Genomic DNA, 21,149 nt, shown 5'->3' with positions numbered 1-21,149 from the left:
TCTACTTTCCATTCATACAATAAGTCTGGGTAAAAATTTTATTCTAAAATACTGTAATACAATTCCCTGTACATCTATACTATATATAATCAAAAAAATCTTGGATTTTAATTTCCCCGCCCAATTCCTAAAAAATCTCTCTTCCCAATAAAATATATTGATCTCTACTTTCCCGTTCGTACAATAATTCTGGGTAAAAATTCTATTATAAAATTTTAAAATAGTATAATACATTTCCCTTTGTACATCAATACTATATATAATAACAAGAATCCTGGAATTTAACTTTCCGTCCAATTCCTAAAAAATATCTCTTCCCAATAAAATATATTCATTTCTACATTCCCATTCGTACAATAATTCTGAGTTAAATTTCTATTCTAAAATTTTAAAATAATGTAATAGAATTCTCTTTGTACATCATCTATACAATATATAATAACAAAATACTGGAATTTTAACTTCCCGCCCAATTTCTAAAAAATCTCTCTTCCCAATAAATATATTGATTTCTACTTTCCCATTCGTACAATAATTCTGGGTAAAAATTTTATTCTAAAATAGTGTAATACAATTCCATTTGTACATCTATACTATATATAATAACAAAATCCTGAATTTTAACTTCCCGCCCAATTCCTAACAAATCTCTCTTCCCAACAAAATATATTGATTTCTGTTTTCCCATTCGTACAATAATTCCGGGTAAAAAATTTTATTCTAAAATAGTGTAATACAATTCCCTTTGTACATCTATCTATACTATATATAATAACAAAATCCTAGAATTTTAACTTCCCGCCCAATTCCTAAAAAATCTCTCTTCCTAATAAAATATATTGATTTCTACATTCCCATTCGTACAATAATTCAGGGGTAAAAATTCTATTTAAAATTTTAAAAATAGTGAAATACTATTACTTTGTACTTCAATACAATATATACAAAATTCTGGAATTTTAAGTTCCTGCCCAATTCCTAAAAAATCTCTTTTCCCAATAAAATATATTGATTTCTGTTTTCCATTCGTACAATAATTTTGGGTAAAAATTTTATTCTAAAATAGTGTAATACAATTCCCTTTGTGGCATCTATACAATATATAATAACAAATATCATGGAATTTTAACTTTCCGCCCAATTGCTAAAAATTCTCTCTTCCCAATAAAATATATTGATTTCTACATTCCCATTCGTACAATAATTCAGGGGTAAAAATTCTATTCTAAAATTTTAAAACAGTGTAATACAATTTCCTTTGTACATCTATAATCTATAATCTATAATATATATAATAACAAAATCCTGAAATTTTAACTTTCCGCACAATTCCTTAAAATCTCTCTTCCCAATAAAATATATTGATTTCTACATTCCCATTCGTACAATAATTCAGGGTAAAAATTCTATTTTCTAAAAAAGTGTAATACAATTACCTTTGTACATCTATCTATACTATATATAATAACAAAATCATGGAATTTTAACTTCCCGCCCAATTCCTAATAAATCTCTCTTCCCAATAAAATATATTGACTTCTACTTTCTCATTCGTACAATAATTCTCGGAAAAAATTCTATTCTAAAATTTTCAAATAGTGTAATACAATTCCCTTTCTACATCTAAACTATCTATACTATATATAATAACAAAATCCTGTAATTTTAACTTCCCGCTCAATTCCTAAAAAATCTCTCTTCCCAATAAAATATATTGATTTCTACTTTCATTCGTACAATAATTCTGGGTAAAAATTCTATTCCAAATAGTGTAATACAATTTCTTTTGTACATCTATACTACATATAATAACAAAATCCTGGAATTTTAACTTCCCCCCCCCCCCCCCCCATTTCTGATCTAATCTCTCTTCCCAATAAAATATATTGATTTCTATTTTCCATTCGTACAATATTCTGGGTAAAAATTTTATTCTAAAATAGTGTAATACAATTCCCTTTGTACATCTATACTATATATAATAAAAAAAATCCTGAAATTTTAACTTCCCGCCAAATTCCTAAAAAATCTATCTTCCTAATAAAATATATTGATTTCTACATTCCCATTCGTACAATAATTCAGGGTAAAAATTCTATTTAAAATTTTAAAATAGTGAAATACTATTACCTTTGTACTTCTATACAATATAATACAAAATTCTGGAATTTAAGTTCCTGCCCAATTCCTAAAAAATCTCTTTTCCCAATAAAATATATTGATTTCTGTTTTCCATTCGTACAATAATTCTGGGTAAAAATTTATTCTAAAATAGTGTAATACAATTCCCTTTGTACATCTATACAATATATAATAACAAAATCCTGGAATTTTAACTTTCCGCCCAATTGCTAAAAATTCTCTCTTCCCAATAAAATATATTGATTTCTACATTCCCATTCGTACAATAATTCAGGGTAAAAATTCTATTCTAAAATTTTAAAACAGTGTAATACAATTTCCTTTGTACATCTATAATCTATAATCTATAATATATATAATATATATAATAACAAAATCCTGAAATTTTAACTTTCCGCACAATTCCTTAAAAATCTCTCTTCCCAATAAAATATATTGATTTCTACATTCCCATTCGTACAATAATTCAGGGTAAAAATTCTATTTTTTAAAAAAGTGTAATACAATTACCTTTGTACATCTATCTATACTATATATAATAACAAAATCATGGAATTTTAACTTCCCGCCCAATTCCTAATAAATCTCTCTTCCCAATAAAATATATTGACTTTCTACTTTCTCATTCGTACAATAATTCTCGGAAAAAATTCTATTCTAAAATTTTCAAATAGTGTAATACAATTCCCTTTCTACATCTAAACTATCTATACTATATATAAATAACAAAATCCTGTAATTTTAACTTCCCGCTTAATTCCTAAAAAATCTCTCTTCCCAATAAAATATATTGATCTCTACTTTCCAATTCGTACCATAATTCTGGATAAAAATTCTCTTTGCACATCTAATCTATACTATATATAAAAACAAAATCCTGCAATTTTAACTTCCCGCCCAATTCCTAAAAAATCTCTCTTCCTAATAAAATATATTGATTTCTACTTTCCTATTCGTACAATAATTCTGGGTTAAAATTCTATTCTAATATTACAAAATACTGTAATATAATTCCTATTGTAATCTATATATCTATCTATACATCTATACTATATATAAAAATAAAATCCTGCAATTTTAACTTTCCGCCCAATTCCTAAAAAATCTCTCTTCTATTAAAATATATTGATTTCTACTTTCCTATCTGTACAAAAATTCTGGGTTAAAATTCTATTCTAATATTATAAAATATTGTAATATAATTCCTATTGTAATCTATCTATCTATACATTTATACTATATATAAAAACAAATCCAGCAATTTTAACTTCCCGCCAATTCCTAAAAATCTCTCTTCCTAATAAAATATATTGATTTCTACTTTCCTATTCGTACAAAATTCTGGGTTAAAAACAAAAACAACACATATACATTTTGGGTTAATATTTTCAAACCCCCCTAATAATAAATAATAATTTTTTTATCACGGCGCTGGCCGCGGCTAGGAAGTCCGGAATCGCCTCCTCCGCGGCTACTTCGCTGGCTGAACCAGCGATTAATTTTTTTTTTTTTAAATTTTTTTTTATAGGTTGTATATAAAGTGTCAAAAGTTCGGCAAGGCATAACTTTTGACTTGGTTGTCCGTTTTGGACAAATGTGATTTTGAAATCGCGTATTTTTTTGAGATCTATCCACTTCAAATTGCAGTTGGCGGTTTTGACCCACTAATTTCTAAAAAAATGATTTATTAAATACTTTCTAAGAAAAAACTATCAGAACCTTATGTTTTATTAATGAATTTTTAAATTTTTTAATTAACAAATGTCCTGTGTATTATTTAATAATCTCTCTTTATAATTGGTTAAATTATTTAATTATGAGAAATCTATACTATATATAAAACCAAAATCCTGCAATTTTAACTTCCCGCCCAATTCCTAAAAAATCTCTCTTCCTAATCAAATATATTAATTTCTACTTTCCTATTCGTACAATAATTATGGGTTAAAATTCTATTCTAATATTATAAAATACTGTAATATAATTCCTATTGTAATCTATATATCTATCTATACATCTATACTATATATAAAAACAAAATCCTGTAATTTTAACTTCCGCCCAATTCCTAAAAAATCTCTCTTCCTAATAAAATATATTGATCTCTACTTTCCAATTCGTACCATAATTCTGGATAAAAATTCTCTTTGCACATCTAATCTATACTATATATAAAAACAAAATCCTGCAATTTTAACTTCCCGCCCATTTCCTAAAAAATCTCTCTTCCTAATAAAATATATTGATTTCTACTTTCCTATTCGTACAATAATTCTGGGTTAAAATTCTATTCTAATATTACAAAATACTGTAATATAATTCCTATTGTAATCTATATATCTATCTATACATCTATACTATATATAAAAATAAAATCCTGCAATTTTAACTTTCCGCCCAATTCCTAAAAAATCTCTCTTCCTATTAAAATATATTGATTTCTACTTTCCTATCTGTACAAAAATTCTGGGTTAAAATTCTATTCTAATATTATAAAATATTGTAATATAATTCCTATTGTAATCTATCTATCTATACATTTATACTATATATAAAACAAAATCCAGCAATTTTAACTTCCCGCCAATTCCTAAAAAATCTCTCTTCCTAATAAAATATATTGATTTCTACTTTCCTATTCGTACAAAAATTCTGGTTAAAAACAAAAACAACACATATACATTTTGGGTTAATATTTTTCAAACCCCCTAATAATAAATAATAATTTTTTTATCACGGCGCTGGCCGCGGCTAGGAAGTCCGGAATCGGCCTCCTCCGCGGCTACTTCGCTGGCTGAACCAGCGATTAAATTTTTTTTTTTTAATTTTTTTTTTATAGGTTGTATATAAAGTGTCAAAAGTTCGGCAAGGCATAACTTTTGACTTGGTTGTCCGTTTTGGACAAATGTGATTTTGAAATCGCGTATTTTTTTGAGATCTATCCACTTCAAATTGCAGTTGGCGGTTTTGACCCACTAATTTCTAAAAAAAATGATTTATTAAATACTTTCTAAGAAAAAACTATCAGAACCTTATGTTTTATTAATGAATTTTTAAATTTTTAAATTAAAAAATGTCATGTGTATTATTTAATAATCTCTCTTTATAATTGATTAAATTATTTAATTATGGAAAATTAGGGAATAATTAATGATGGTAATAGAAATCCTAGAAGAATATTTAATTATTGTTACATTATTATTGTGACTCACGGAATACAATACAAGAATATTTAATTATTGTTATATTATTATTGTGCCTCACGGCCATTATACTAACAGAACTTGAAAAAAACTAATAATAATAATATAAGTGGTAATATAATATCTAAAAGTAATTAAGTGTTAATAATAATAGTAAGAATATTAACGTAAGAATTATGATATAGAATAAATCGTAATAATTAATAACTATTGTCTAGGACTAAATTTGAAATTTTCAGGAGATAAGCGACCTCTGGTAAAATTAACTCTTAAATAATTATATATCGATTTAAATATTCTAATATATTACAACAATTCCATTACGTGCATCGCACGGGAGAAAATACTAGTTAAATATAAAAAAAGGATACAATACAATAATGACGCAACTAGTGAATATTAAAGAATATTTTTGTTAAAGAAATGTGAATTAATCTATTGGTGATTACCACCTATATATGAACATATGGTAACCCAATCAACATACCATATACTTTTTAAATTAAAATTATTTGACACATTCTTTTTCTTAAAACGTTGAATCCTCACCCTATGGTTCCTCACATCTAGATCTGACAAAACATTTAGACAGATATAAATTACTCCCTCCGTCCCGAATTGGTTGTCTCATTTGCTTTTTGCACGCTTTTTAAGGAATTAAAGTAAATGTTATGTATTTTCCAATTATGCCCTTCACTTTTTCACTTTTGGGAATAAAAGCAAAAGTCATAAGGGTAATTTGGGAAAAAGTAGAATGATGGTGATGTTCAATTTTGGAAAGAGACATTTTGGGACAAACTAAAAAGGAAAGTAAGACATGCAAAATGGGACAGAGGGAGTAATTAGATAACACCTACTCAAACTCTTCTTGGATACTATCTATACATACATGCATAAACACTACACACACACACAGCATCCTTTTGTGGTTTAGTGCGTCTGAGTGCGGCGGCAGAAAGGAGACAAGGAAGGCGAAGATGACGGCGGCGATGAGGGAAGCCACGACGGTGCCGCTGACACGCTGGCAGAAATCGGTGTACTGCTGGCAAATGGCAAACCAGTTAGTGGTGGAGTTTCCGGTGTGTGCTAAGTACACTATGGCAGCCGCGGCAGCCGCTCCGGCCACCGTAAAAGCCACCATCACCTGCACGTACGTACGGTTTCCATCTGTAACTTCCACACTACTACTATTAAACGCACCATTTGGTTTAACAAAAACATATAAGTACAAGGTTCTTTTATAGCTTAATTAATTGTGAATTGTGATCCATCTTACTGTGTCAAGTATGAAGAGGAGAAGTCTTAGCCGACCAAATGTGGTCGGACGATACAAATAATGGAGAATGGCAACGACAGAACTAGGTATCCGCTAGCTATGCCATTTGCAACCACAAAATACCTACACATTTTAAACAATTTAATATAATATAATATTCGATCAACACATTATTATTATTATTATATGAAATTTCTACCTTCCGGCGAATTCAATAAAAAAAAAAAAAAAAAACTAATTATTGAAAGAAGTAAGCAAATACAAAAATTATGCTTCACCCGTTCATTAAATTTATATATATATGGTAGTGTTTATAGGACAAGTGCATGCATGCATAGTTCTACATGATACAAAAGTAGTAGTATGTAGTTGTAGGGAAGGAAGAGGATATATACGGAAAGGCAGGGAGATCATCGTAGCTTGCTTTTAACTGGAAGAACTGGGAGAAGAAAGGGAGAGATTGATCGGAGATTGCCATAGTAACGGCGGCGGCCAAGCCGCCACCAGAGCGCAAAGCCTGAGAATGAAGTGGACGACACCAACACATTTCCTCCATCCTCCTCCTCCGATTTGTGGGTGGAGAGGGGTGGCTTTTGTGGTGGCAATAATTGTGCCTTTCTCCTGCCTGCTGAGTTGCTTGGATTCTGGCATAAGGATGCTTGTTTCTTTGCTGTTTTTGATGATGATGACTCCATTATATTGGAACTTTGAAGATGAAGATATATATATTTATATGACGATCTTGAAGATAAGGGATATGATGGAAGAGAGGGAGCTGATCGAGGATAATATATATGAACTCTACTGAAGGAGATTTGGTAGGGTTGGATGATACATATAGAGTGGTGAAGAAGAAGAGATCAAAGAAATCAAGGAGTGGTTTGATGCTAATTTTGAGAATGTTTTTTCGGTTATGGGATGAATAGGAGAGTTGTTGCAAACTTGCTCCAATATAATAAAGCTTTGCATTTAACAAACATTTCTTTTCCCAATACTTGGACAGGAGGATTTTTTTAAAAAAAATAAAATCAACAATATGAAACATTCAGGTTGTTGATTTGGTAACTTCAAAGTTACAAATTCAATTTTCAATTGGAACATCCTAATTTAAACCGGCCAGTCAATTACGGGCAACCCTTCATTATGATCTTTTGCCAACTAAGATCACAAAGTGAAATTTACCGAGGATGAAATGTCATCCAACAACTTGTTTCTCTGTGAACGTGATTTTAATAAGTTGATGTAACTCACGCATACTAACAACAATGTGCAATTGTGGGTCTATGCCAAAGTAACTACAGCAATATCATGTGATAAGGTATCATAATTTAAGAATAATAAAAGTATTTGCACTATTAATCAATTTTAATTACATTAATAGCATAAAGAAATGCACCCTAAGAAAGAAATTACTGAAGCAAATCATGGGAAATGGGAACAAAACTTTTACTTTCGTGTTATGCAAAACTCATCATCATCTGTATGACTGTATCTGATTTACAGCCTGGTCAAGTGTGCAAGTTTATTCTATGGATACCTGAAAACCCATATGGGTATAAAGAATGGACAAGTCTTCATCCCAAAATTTATCTACCACCCTTTTCTTTTGTGCCATTACAATATGGAATAAATCTGTATACAGGGAAATATGCAAATTTAAATTTAGATCAGACCTCACAAATTAATCAAAACAATCAGACAACAAACAATGTGGGAGCTAATTCTACGCTTTAATCTTCCATCCACCTCAGCTAGTGCTTCATTTACACGATTGGCTGCTTCTGCAGTTTCATTCAGTGGAGGATAACTCCATGTTTCTGACATCTGAGGTTTATGCGCAAGAAAAAAGGGATGATATTTGAGTATTAAAACGAGATATGTTTTTCCACATCGCATATTTAAGTAAAGTGCGGTAGTGTTTGCGTTTGATTGATAAGGAGAGGGGGGAGAGCTGTCACTTACATCCTCGAGACCTGTAAATGGCCTCACTAACCCTCTTTCTCTTAATGCCTTGTGGAATTCCACAAACTTCCACCTACAGCGTTCAGCCCCAACTACATACACAGGCTTCCTGGAAATAAACAATATTTCAGTATAATCCAAACTCGAAAAGAAGTACAGAGTATTTCATAATATGTCAATTATATGTGCATGCTAGTGCGTGTATGTATGTAATTTCAGTCTCAACTACATAGACAGGTTCCTGGAAATAAACAATATTTCAGTCTAATCCGAACTTGAAAAGTACAGAGTACTTCATAATATGTCAATGATATGCACGTGCTAGTGTGTGTATGTATAAGTATGTATGCAATTTCACATCAAACAAACACAGACATGTTACTATCTGGCTATTAACATAATTATTTTCACACATTACCCTGTGCTGCAAGCTTCACTCAACATACTAACTGAATCTGCTGTTATAACAAAATTATCAGCCCACGCCAGATGTCCCATATGTGGATTTGGTTCTGTGACACAAAAGTAAGTGTTAAATGATTGTTCAGAAATCATCATCACAGAAATCAACTACTCGTATAAATACAAACTTCAAGTGAAAATACCTTCACCATTCCAAATGTATACTTTTGGATGACTACCCAGTTCTTTGATGACAACATTGGAAATCTGTTGATCACACACTAAATAATCAGACTCATTAAACCAAATTTCACTTTAGTGGTGTTCTAAGAAAATCAAGATTTAAAAACCCTGGAATAAGAAGAAATATTTTGGCAATATGTATACCTTTTCAGGCGTCCTTCTGGAGAAGGATATTCTCACACTCCCACATTTCTCAAGGGCATTATGCAGAGAAGCTGTTAACTGTTTAGCAAGGTCTGTGCCATATCTGCAGTACCCTAATCAAAGAAACATATGACAGATACACTCATATTTTAGTTCACTGATGGTTGATATACTAGACAAAAAGGTGACAGTCATTAGGTAGAAGATTAGGTAAAAAATTAATGCCATATTTTGGTAGCAATTTCATGGTGCTCGCAGTTCTTTGATCTTTTTTTTTTTTTTTTCCAAATGTTTTTCACAATTATATTTGCAACAGTAAGATCCACAATTTTTTCACCTGCAACATTCATGTTTAAAGGCTCATTTCTCAGTCAACGCATATCATTACAAGCTCCTCCATCCTAAAATTATCATTTTTGGTACACTAAGGCTACTACTTAACAAACTTTTGTTGCCACATAGCATAGCTGATAAAAAATCTGAGAAAAAATGTTCAACTTCATAAAAATGTGACAACTACAAGAATTTAGAAGTACCAGTCACTTAGCTAAACTATGTTAAACATATACATAGAATCATAATCTCCCAATCATGGCTGTGTATCTATATATATATGGGTGTGTATTTCCTTGTTATGAAAAAAGAGAAAAAACAAAGTTTATTTGCTTTAAAGAATTATTAACATGACATTGAGAATCTAAAATGTTGTGGACTATAGGGTCACTTTATTTGAAATCACAAAAGGGAAGATCTCAAGTAAGCTTCCCTAAACCACTTCTTTTACAGCTCACCTTTCAGCTAAAGTCAAAAATACCAAAACAATGTTAACTCAAGCTTCTATATTGCCTTTCTGCTCATGATAAAATTATGGTGTCCAAAATAAAATAAAAATGTTCCATCCTCACAATTATAAAAAATAAAGCTAACATTAGACCACTATAGAGTGAAACATGTGAGTTGAATATAGAAATTCTAGCATTGAACAATGATGGAAAGAAGGTTACTTGAAGGCCCTCCTATGTTGACCACCAGTAAGGGCTTTGGTAAAGGTGCAAACTCGTCATGCCACGTGATAGCTGCAGTCCGAAGTGCAGTAGAATCAACTTGGTGAAGAGCTCCAACTGTAAGGATCTTCGCAATACATAAAAATAAAAAAGCACAACTATAGTTATAACTCCATCACAAAATCCAGTAAAAGAAGAAATACCAATGGTATGGATACTTACTACATGCTTATCAGGAGGTTGATTTGGAGTTATCCACCTATGAAGGAGCCGAGGAACTTGCTCTTTTGCTTGAGGCGTTAAGGGAAAATAGTCATGTTTTGGAGTAATAACTAGGTCAAACCTATCCAAGTGGGACCTTGGATGTTGAATCTGAAGTAAAAATGTGAAACAGGGAAATGAAAAATATTGTCTTCTCTAAACAGATTAATATCAAACATGGATAGTAAACCATGTAAACAAATGCAAAAGTTGGATGTGGAAGAGAGAGAGTTTGGGGGAAGAGAGAGAGGGGGGGAAGGGGGGGGGGGGGGGGGTTTGGTTGGGTTCTAACTACTCACAGAAGAAACCTCATAAGAGAGTTTCAAGTTTTCACAATGATCAGGCCTGCTAACAAACCTGGACAACAAAACACATTTTCATGTGCCAATCTTTTTATGGAGCTCGCAATTGATATTGTATCTCTACCAGATGCAACCACTAGTAAAGGACCATCCCTGAAAAATAACAACATTTTGTTCCATCAGAGTGATTTAGCAGGGAATCTATTTGGATGATAGTACATTCACAGAAAGGGATACTGGATGTATTGAAAGAAAGAATGCTAGTTAAATTCATTTATTTAGCATATGAACCCACGGCAATATCAGCTACTATTTTGTAAGGTATTTGTAAAGGTATGTAATTACTAGGGCCAAAAAAATTCATCTTGGATGGATAGTTGAAAGAAATAACTAAGCCATCAGCAATTAGAAATCAGTATTTAAGCAGTATGCAAGTTGTTGAATGTTGCAACAACCTCTTGAACAAACCGCCAAAAAGAAAAGGCAGAAACTTACTTCTCAAATGATTCACGAGCAATGTTCACATACTCTTCACATCAGCTTCAAGAATGGATGACAGGCCAATAGCACCATTTTCCTTGGGCAAATAAACTAGTTTATTTGCCCTACCTCCCCCCAGAAGGTGTGAATAGCCACATACTAGGTTTAAGATGTAATATATCCTTTTATGTAGAGAGACTGGGAGCCAATGTAGCCATTCATTAATTCCTCCTCTTGGCCTTGTAACTCGCTGCATGTTTTGACAAACCGAATGACAAAACTCAACCACATGTAAAGATGATGAAATGAGTAAAACTCTTTATAAACACCTTGATTGAAGCATGGTACACTTTTTGGAACAACATTGACTTGGTAAACCAAGTATATTCAAATAGGAAAAGAGAGGGAAGAGAATAAATCAAGCAAAAGTAAATTTCCATGGTATCCCTTTTTTTAAAGGAAAAAGTGAAAAACAATCTTTATTTAGTAATGGGCGAAGAATGGAGGACTTCCATAGAGAGAGGACAAGAAGTCCTCAGAAACTGTTTGTTCTGATAATAAACAGATAAAAATGGTTCACATTCTGAAGGAATATAATACTTAACCTGATTCAAGTAGCAGTATAAAACATCTGGAAATTTTACAAGGAAGGGAACAGACCATGGGAAGTCCACTAAATCACAAAAACACTTGAATCACGTAACCGAGGTGAGAGCATTATATCTATGTATTACATATAAAAAATGATTTTATCTCAATTATATACAAAATTACAAACAAAAGGGTAGTCATTGGCCTTATCTAAAGTAAATGTTTACTTTGTTATTTAGCCATTCTGTAAATTGTTTGGGTTATCTAATTACTCAGACCATGATCCATGACGCATGGGATGGACAGTATATTCTTGTAAGGACATAAAACAAATGGAAAGTTCCGAATAAAATGTGAATAGACCATGGAAATTACATTAAATCACCAACAACACTAGGCTCAAGCAACCAAAGGGTGGCCATTGTATCTATTACTCCATATAGATTTAAAAAAAAAAAAAAAAAGAAGATTATACCTCAATTATCATTAAACATGATGATAGCATTATCTACTACGGAATATATATTAGCGCCTTGGTTATTTGGGTCTTTTGGAAATTCTGGCAGCAGCCTTATTTCTCTTTGGTTATTTGGCTTTGTTTCCTTCCATGAATTTCCACTAAATCACGTTGTAGCCTGTTTGCCCCCCTCCAATGTTTAATTTTGTATGACTGTTTCAAAAGTTATTTGTCATATTACCTGATTGCATTTATTTGCATATTATGAAATTCCCAATCTTCAACACTAGGATATTGTGGAGTGTGGTCTACTGTTTGATAGATAGCTGGTGGCTTGTGAAAACATTTAATACATACTCAAATAATCTATAGATTTAATCAACTGAATACCCTTCAAGTGAAGCAAACTGAGTACTACTCGGCATAATTCCAAACCCCCTTAGTTCTCTAGCATTACATTCTCCATAATTCAACCAACTCCAACAAATTAGCAACTCAAAGCTAAGAAATTTCAATTTTCAAAAGCTACAAAACAAAAATTAATCCAACCAAACTTACGTATAGCGTGTGCTTGTCGTAGAGGCCGAGTGCCCGGACCAAGCCGATGCTCTGGTTCTCAGAAGACGGAAAGCCGTTGCCGATAACCACCGCCCGCCTGATCACACCGTAGACGCCGCCTTCGAAGATGTCCGGCATGCCGCTTGTCGCCCGTGGACTTGTAGGTGGTTCCGGAAGCCGTATCGGCTTCATATCTGCAACTGTATCACTTAAAACCCTACAATACCTTCCAGATCGAATTCACTCAATACATACAACTACTCTGTGCATATATATCTTCGCCTGTGAGCATAAAGCTTTGCAGAAACGCAAGGGCTTTTGCAGTTGAGTCTTATTTTTCTGTATAATATATATTTTTTTCTATTCAGATTTCCCCGGGAGATGATGGCTGCGTGGCGGCTCCAGCCGAGTTAAGCACGCTATCTTTTTCCTTATTGCAAAGAAACCCCTACAGTATTGGAATTTACTGTGGAGCCATTTTTAATCTAAATTTTTCAATTTCGTCAAATTATATCCTGAATGACTGAATCTAATGAATCCTTCTCCAGACTTGAGGTAAATAGTGTCAATATAGTTTTGAGACTCATCACTAAACTGTATGCTTTTGTACACAATAAAATCAAAAAATTAAATCCTTACCCTTCTGCTCGATGAAATCTTAGTAAATCTTCTCATTTTAGTGAAATATAATAATACTTCGCGTATCAAAATTAGTTTCTAATATAGAAATCAAATAGCAAATAGTACATGTAGCGATAAAAATCTTAAGTAAAATTTCTCATTTTAGTGATATTATAATACTCCGAAAATTAGTTCCTAATATATAGATTAATAAATACTCCTTATATTATAAGTGTCCTAATTATATTACTTAGATTTCATGCACTTCAACCAGATTTACAATAGATTACTAATCCAATATTAGTAACCCAATCTAACGACTCAAACACCTTTATTTGAGTCAACACCATTTGATTAAAATTTTCTCTTTTAAATCTCCATCTTCAAAAGTGTGTGGAATAATTTTATTTTACTTTTCACAAAATTATGATTATATGGAAACCAGTAAGATTATGGCACAGATGTGTTTATAACTCCTGGGAAAACCATGTTTATCACCAATATGTACACACCTATAGATACAAGTACTAATATTTTTTTTTTAAATAAATAAATAAATAAAAGCCCAACTTCAACACTTGAGAGAGGCTACAAAGTACAAATTCAGAATTTACACAAGTTTCAGAAGAAGCTTCAACCACAACACAGATCTTATCCACACTCAAGAACAAAATTATTCTTCAACATCCTGTACCATCTCCACACCCATGTCATCACAATCTAAACCAGCTGATATTCCCCGACTGTAAATATAGTCGAATCACAGGCAAGTGCCACCAACACAAATCTTTTTCGACAAATCATGATCTGCAGGATGATAGAGTAATGCCCCCACAGAATGCAGCGATTATCAAGTATAGGAGGAGTACAATTAAGCAAGTCAGCAAGGCCCTGTCACATGAACAAGTATTTTAGAGCCAAATCTCCAAAGAAAAGAAATTGATAAGTCGTAAACCATAAAACAAAGATATTATTTATGGCTTGACAGAAAAACATACAAGAATACAAAGATAGGCTTCTTGTCATTACCAAGATCATTTTTTAAAACTTGGCTAGAGCAATGGTTAATCATTAACGGTTGTCAGAATAAGATAAGACTTACATAAGCTTTGCATTTTTCATCCAAAGAGCTCTTCTGAGGCGCTTTGACTGTTTCCTGAAGTGAAATGCACTGTCTTGCATGGTTGATGTTTTGTCAACAAGAAGCTCAATCCGGTCACCTCTCTCAAGTATTTTCTCAATATTATCAACCATGATGGTATGTAGCTGAATTGATATTCAAGTGGAGGGATAAAAGCAGGTGTTAGAAAATGTCAAACACACAATAATAACAAAGCCCTCATTATCCAACATTGGACCAGAACACATTACCACAATAGGTTTAAAATACTACCCCATAAATTGAAACTTAACACTGGCAAGACAGAAGTGTTATACTATACTAAACTGTGATTTCCTCTTTATTATGACCCAAAAAAAAAAAAAACTTTACTGAGATAACCTTATCGTGCAAATTCATATTCTTATGATCTCAAACAGGAAAGTTATGAACTTCCCTTTCAAAAAAATAAGCAGAAAATATTTACCTCACCAACTTCCCCTCTAACACGACTAAATGTATCCGCGCTGGGGTTACTTGAATAGAACTCCATTTGCTGATGTAAAACCCTTGAGAATTCATCGTTCATGGCATAAGCAGGTGCATGGGAAGCAATCCTACCATAATTCTTCATGAACCGCATTTTGACATCCTCTAAATATGAGAATGGTATCCTTCCTAGTTCAGAGTAGAACAATAGGTTTGTTAGCTATTGGTGAAATGCAAAAGGACCAAAAAAAGTGAAAATTTGTCCTTAAAAATAACAAAGATCATCAGAACAGGTTTTTATCTTTCTTTAGTACGGAGTGTTGATATGGAACTGGTACTCGTGTGGTCTATAATTTGGCACAAGCAACCCCCAACAGTGACCCTTAAAGAGAAACTCCAACAGGCAACGATTTCATAACCCACTATTCAATTCTTTTCTCTAAAAAATATTCAGAGCCACTCTAGTCAATCAACTAATTTTCATGACAAATAATGTCTCTTTTGGCAAGAAAGAAAAGGAGCATTTTTACAATACACACTACACAGATGGTCTGGGCTCTGGAGTGTTACAGTGCCTAACTAAGAGTTGGTTTAGGTTCATAAACCCAAATAGCCAATCCTAAGAACTGTGTCCGTGTTTCTAATCTTCACAATCTTCATCTAAAGCTCACTAAAGCCATGCCTCACATGAGCTGAAGCTGCCAAGTCTCAATGATGGACAACTTGCATCCATGACAAAACCCATACTCCTCATATAGGCGAACCTAACACCACCTTAATTACTAGAGCCAAAAACAGAAAGTCTTGTCTCGTGATTTGACATTACCTTCATCACAAATTTAGGCACTAATTCATTGTACAATACCAAAATAGGAGGTTATGACTTATGACCCAATTTCTTAATCTCTACTACCTGGCTACCTCCACTGAGTGAATTTCAATCTTAGCTTGCAGATAGGGAATACCCAATGAGTAGTATATGAAGTTTGGTTTTCAGAAATAGCAATCAAATCAACAGCTAGTATTCCTACTAGGATAATCATAATCCTATGATAACTGGATAGTTTATCTAAACGAAAATTTCATGTTTTGATTCGAGAAACACGATCGTATGATCAGACAAAAAATGATACACAAAAACCCTTAGGGACTCACTGCCGAAGGTGTCGTTAGCCATACAGAGGAAGGTGAGGCCATCGGATCTGAGGATATGAAAGATGTATCGGTCCTGAGAGAAGCAGAGCCTCGACTCCGCTTCCTCCGGGAGCTTCTCCAATATCCGCCGCGCAATCGCACCGGCGTTCCCGTCACGGCGCTGAATTCCGCCAGCACAGTCGTCCCCCTCGCCACCAGCGCATACAATATCGCCATCTCACCACTCCCACCACCGCACCCCACCCCACCCCTCTCTCAATAACTGTATGTATCTGTGCGTGTAAACGTATATAACGGAGCTGTGTTCGGAGGATGGGTTTGGTGGGCAACGGCGAGCAGGCAGTGGCGGTGTCACCTGAATGAAAGTCTACGGCGTTTTCGAGGGAGGTATGATATACTCACCTGACAAGGCTGACAGTTAACAAAGCAAAAGTAAATAAATAAATATTTTTAAAAATACTATTGTTCTTTTTTTTTTTTTTTTTTTTTTTGAAAACATACTATTGTTCATTTGTTCCTACTAAATTCATTCATGGAATAAAATTATTTTAAAGACTCAACAGAAACTGCAAAATTTTAAATTGCTTATGTGAATTCACTGATCTCAACATGTCTTAGGCTCTGTTTGGCAAACCTAGTTGAAAAGCTATAATCTAGGAGCTGAAAGCTGAAAAGGAGTTGAAAGCTGAAAAGCTATAAGCTCGGAGCTGAAAACTGAAGAGCTGTTAAGCTAGCTGTTATGATTGAAAGTGTTTGGTAAAAATAGCTTTTTGATAAGCTGATAAATGTAAAAAGACTAAAAAGGACATCTTCATAAAATTTAAATTAGTTTGTTTACCTATTAAAATTTAACATTTTGTCTTTAAAAAAAATTAACATTTGAAATAAAACTATTAGCATAATCATGATCTAGCATCTCATAATGAAGTAGCAATATTGTTGCAAATCTCATAATAATAATAATAATAATAATAATAATAATAATAATAATAATAATAATAATAATATTTGCGTTGAAAGTTGCGGATAAAGGAGAAGAGAAAATGGTTTTAATTGGGAAGGGTAAATTATGTCATTTCTTTAAAATAATAAGGATAAAGATGGAAAAAAAGTTAGGAAGTTAGGAGCTTATTTTGAAACGCTACCTAAAGTAAAGTTCCAAAATAAGCTCTTATTTTAAGCTAGTAGCTTATTTGAGAACATTACCAAACAGAGCTTATAGCTTATTAGGAGCTTAAAATAAGCTATAAGCTCCTAAATAAGCTCTGCCAAACAGAGCCTTAATAAGAAGTCACATAATAATGCATTATGGTCGAGCGACATAGTTGCAATTTTTTAAATGAGAAGTCTCAGGTTTGAAACCTACTGTATGAGCAAATACTATATTGTAATAGAGTAAAATTAATTTGGATTTAGCTTGAATCGTGTCTAACATACACCTACAAAGTTAATCTTCATTTATCAATTAGTTCGAATTGTTTGGTTAGCCCAATTTTCTTTAAATCATGATACATACACAAATTTAAAGGGAGATATATAGAAGAATATAATAATTAAATAAGTCCCTGAACTACTTAGAAAATAAATAATTGTACCGTCAAATTACAAAAAAGTTTAATATTAATCATTGAATTCTTAAAAATAAACAATTATAACTTTCTAACTTGTAAGTTACCTTAACTTGTAAATTATCTAAATACGATTTAAATATGTCGTTCCACTTAGGATTGGAGGTTATAGTGCATGCTTGTATAGTTATTATATTTTACTACTAGACACTCAGATAATGAATTCTCAAGAATCCAAGCATCATCATACTAATCGTGGGTAATCATTCATTAAATCAACAATGGACTAAAGGGAAAGATTAAGATAAGGGGTTGGATTAGGGACTATTGCCTTCTAAAGATTTGGGGAGAAATCTTCAACCAAGGGTTAACAACAGTGCTCACAAGAATTCTCAATCTTAAGGCCAGATTAGAGCAAGAGTTATTCCACTTTCGTGAAGTATCAACTCTTAATCCTTCAAGTACAAAAGCATTGAAAATTTTCAATCTTCTCCTAGCTACTTTCGTAGATAGAGATTGGGTAGTGAAGGATGAGACTTGAGTTCATCCCCTGACTTTCGTTGTGAGAAGAACTCCAAGGGCAAGTTAATCCATGTTGCATACCATAATCAACAATATAAATTCAAAACTCCTTCACAAAGGGGAACCTTAGGTTGAGATTCTTCTCTTTTGGAAAAGTAAGTAGACCATAATCTAGACTCCAATAAGGAATTACTAGCACTTAAAAAAAAGACTCAAAATCATAGCTCAAGAAATTAAAGAGAGAAGTCTTCAAAAAAGAAATTAAAGAGAGAAAGAGAAAATAAATATTCTCTATTGAAGACAATCCAAAATAGAGCAAATGCAATCCTCTTCAACGATGTTACAAGCTTGTCCAAATACATGCGCATCTAAATCTGTCTAATCGAAAAAATTCGAAGCAAGATTTAATTTTTGAGTCAGAACACTATATGCACATCAACACTGGTGTTGGTGTGCCGGTGTGTGGAGAGACAAGCAATCCGAGTTCATGCCCGTGAAGTGAGCCATGATTGGGAACGAAGCTTTATTATGATTATCCATCCAACTTGGAACTTAATTAATCACTTATTCTTAGAATTAATCTTGGGTGCATTAAGTTCTTGAATTGATTATATAGTTTACATACACCCCTAAATAATCAATGTAACAAATAAGAATACGAAACTTCGTCAATGCAATTCCACATGTGATGACTTGTCGTCACGAAGCAGCTAAACATAGCCACATGGGTTGGGTTACAAGCATTTGGGATCTCCATAATTTATTTTTTCTATCAATTTTCATGCAAGAATAATGGGAGTCCGCCCTCAAATTTAAGTTAAAACTTAATAATGCATGTCACCTGCCATGATGACACCAACTTAAATGCACCTAGAAATTAAGAGGTAAGGTCCTTAACTCTAAGGACAACTCAAAGGAGTCTACTGTATAGTATAATTTGATGACAAATTACATTATTTCTTTAGCGATGACACCGCATTAAAAAATCTAAACTAGTTACAGAAATGGTTGGAATTTTACGTACCATATCATTAATTTCCAACAACTAACGTACTGTACTCTGTCTGTCTGTCATGTTATATTCATCATATCATCATTCATTCCACTTGAAAGTTGGAAATTAATGAGTCTTTCCAAGCCAGAAAATGGTTCAGGACTCTTGACCATCCTCGTCAGGCCAGTTGTTGCGTAGACATTCATACCATCATCAAAGTCTTCTTCTTCTTCTTCTTCCTGCACCACTGAACTTTCAGAGCACTTATTAATGGCCTCCATGGGTATCATTTTCACCTCTTCTTGACTTGTTCCCATGTTTCCTATTGGTCTTCGATCAAACGACCCAAAATTCCTTAATATCACATACACCCGGCACAGGGTCATTTCATGCCTTAACTGCAACCATCCAACAATTTTTATCATTCAAACCAATTTTATTTTATTATTAATATATACAATCATGTGTGTCATATGGGTTGTAATAGTATGTATATATTATTGTGTATTGACTACACGTACCTTTGGAGAAGGAATTAGGGGAGAAGAATATGAAGGGTGCAGGTGGGAACTGGAAGTTGTTCTTCAATTGCCCTATACTCATTCATCTTCCATTTTGTCTTTCTCCCACAAGGGGACTTCCCCTTGTAAAACACCATGCTTTTCTTCACCCCAATCACCTTGTTATCCGATGAGTAGACGTAGCTTGGGGAGCCGGTGGCCTTCCAGTAACCGGCGGCCGTCGTCCGGCACGGCCTCCTCCCCGCGCCTCTCTCTCTTGTCTCGCACAAAGAAAAACCATTGCTCAGTCTCCCCCACACATAGCTCTCCTGAAACCTCTGCACTCAAAACAAATACGGGTAGGATTATGCTTACATAGAGTCACCCATCATGTGACTGTTGTGTCATATCTTCTGATAAGTAGGTAGACATTAAATATTTAACTACATTCATATAAGCTACAATGTCATGTCTCGAATTGAGCAGGGGCTAAACTCGGCTAATACAGCCGACGCCCAACAAATAACATAATCATCAGATAACACAACTCGATCATTAAAAAACATCAAAAAAGAGATAGAGAGAGAGAGAAACTGTATGTAGTGTATGTATTTGCTTACTTGGGAGGTGCCAAGGCTCAAGATCAAAGATGTTGATCATGGGAATAACACAATTGATATCTTGTCGAGTGCCTTCAAGCTTGTTATGCAGATAGAAGGAAAGCAACTCTTCTTCAGTCGGATAGAACCTAAAGCCTGGTGTAATTTCTGCCATTTTTCTTCTAAGCTACTTTCTTTAATTTAGTGCAAGCTAGCAAGAGCAATTGTTCTTGAGAAATCTATGTATATATAGGGAGAGGGTGTGGGAGTATATATATGAAAAGATGAATGTATCCGTGTGGGATAGACTTAGCTTTACCGTGTGAATGGGGAAAATGTTTGGAAATTTGTGGAGTTAGTAGGATTTTGCTTGTCCACACGCTGCGCTCTTGTTCTTGTCCAAGTATTAGACCATTGAATATATGCTAATGTTCAAGTGCATACTCTCACCGTGTTCTTGTGACTTCCGTGAGACCCTTCGTAAATACACACAAGTTACTATACGAATGCATACATGGTAAATTGTATGCATTCATGTGAGGTGAATTGCACACAATTTACTATTTATACATTCATG

At 33.2% G+C, this 21,149-nt stretch overlaps 3 pseudogenes; all 3 read right to left on the bottom strand.

The window, feature by feature from the left end:
* Positions 1-8,053: 8,053 nt before the first annotated feature.
* LOC109172121 lies at positions 8,054-13,383 on the bottom strand (annotated as a pseudogene).
* Positions 13,384-14,161: 778 nt separating this feature from the next.
* Positions 14,162-16,764, bottom strand: LOC109172118 (annotated as a pseudogene).
* Positions 16,765-19,356: 2,592 nt separating this feature from the next.
* LOC109172119 lies at positions 19,357-20,848 on the bottom strand (annotated as a pseudogene).
* Between the last annotated feature and the right edge of the window lie 301 nt (positions 20,849-21,149).

This window comes from Ipomoea nil, unplaced genomic scaffold (genome assembly GCF_001879475.1).
Source record: "Ipomoea nil cultivar Tokyo-kokei standard unplaced genomic scaffold, Asagao_1.1 scaffold0405, whole genome shotgun sequence".
NCBI classification, from domain to species: Eukaryota; Viridiplantae; Streptophyta; class Magnoliopsida; order Solanales; family Convolvulaceae; genus Ipomoea; species Ipomoea nil.
Note: the sequence above shows the minus strand (reverse complement) of the source record. Positions and strands in the feature narration are given on the sequence as shown.